At 33.2% G+C, this 1,108-nt stretch overlaps 1 pseudogene; it reads right to left on the bottom strand.

The window, feature by feature from the left end:
* Window positions 1-1,108, bottom strand: part of LOC102213318 (cell division control protein 42 homolog) — a 41,087-nt pseudogene that overhangs the window by 24,560 nt on the left and 15,419 nt on the right.

Genomic DNA, 1,108 nt, shown 5'->3' with positions numbered 1-1,108 from the left:
GAAAATTACATTTTTTGAAAAGAAACAGCTGGAGCAATATTTCCAACTGATTGGGTTAATTTGCAACAGATCAGTAACAGGATTTAAAAATATAAAAGGCACATTTAATAGACACAGTTTCTCCGAATGTTCATCAATCTGAAAATTGTGGAACAATTTCAGAACAGTGTTCCTTAATGTGAAAACTGTGGTATCTCGTCATTTACAGTAGAGTGTCATCAAATGTTTAATAAAACCTGGAGTAGTCTCTCACCAAAAAGGCTGTTCCAGATTATTTCTCCCCTGTTTATATTCTTTCATCTCTTTTTTGGAAAAAGCCCCAGTGATGGAAACACCAACAGGGTTGTCTTTTATGTCTTATTGTTCCCTCCATGAGGGCTTGATCAGTTTAATGTTTGAAGGCGCGTAATGATGTGAAATAAACACTTTGCTCAAATGTCTTGAACCTGTCAGAAAAATACATACTGTGGTAAACTACAAAAAAATGTAATTAAGTGCACTAATGAATGTTGTTAGCATGGAAAACACTAGCTGGTATTCAGGCTGTACATGTGCCCTTTTATAGTTGAAATTATCCTCAAAGTCTGCTTGTAGTTGAAAACAAAAACATACAAACATTTATTTTCACACACAATCCTGAATTCACAGGAATTAGCCTGAACGTCCCTGTAATGCACCAGACACGGTATGAAAAGTGTTTCACTCCACAGCTAGTTATTGCCTCTCTACAGTGCAGAAGTCCAACAACCCACACTGCACGATTACTGTGCATTAAAAAAACAGTACATAAATATTAAATAAGTGGGAAAATACAGTTTAACAATAAATATTACACTAAAAGAAGATTTTAAAGCAAAATTAAATTACCCATCCTACACTTATCTGTATTCACAGTAATTCAACTCAAAATTATTAACAAATATACATTCTGCAAAATGCGAGTGAAGTAAGAGAAACTTCCAGACCTTTATCTTATACAAATGTGTTCATTGAAATACATTTTGTGAATGACATTATAATTGCCCCTAAAGGTTTGATCTCCTGCTGCTGCTGTTACTAATATAAATATTACTTAACTGAAATTTTTAGTATTTATTAAACTGAATGT

Source organism: Pundamilia nyererei, unplaced genomic scaffold (genome assembly GCF_000239375.1).
Source record: "Pundamilia nyererei isolate P.nyererei 1_Seehausen unplaced genomic scaffold, PunNye1.0 scaffold00155, whole genome shotgun sequence".
Taxonomy (NCBI): domain Eukaryota; kingdom Metazoa; phylum Chordata; class Actinopteri; order Cichliformes; family Cichlidae; genus Pundamilia; species Pundamilia nyererei.
This window is presented reverse-complemented; position numbering and strand designations above follow the sequence as displayed.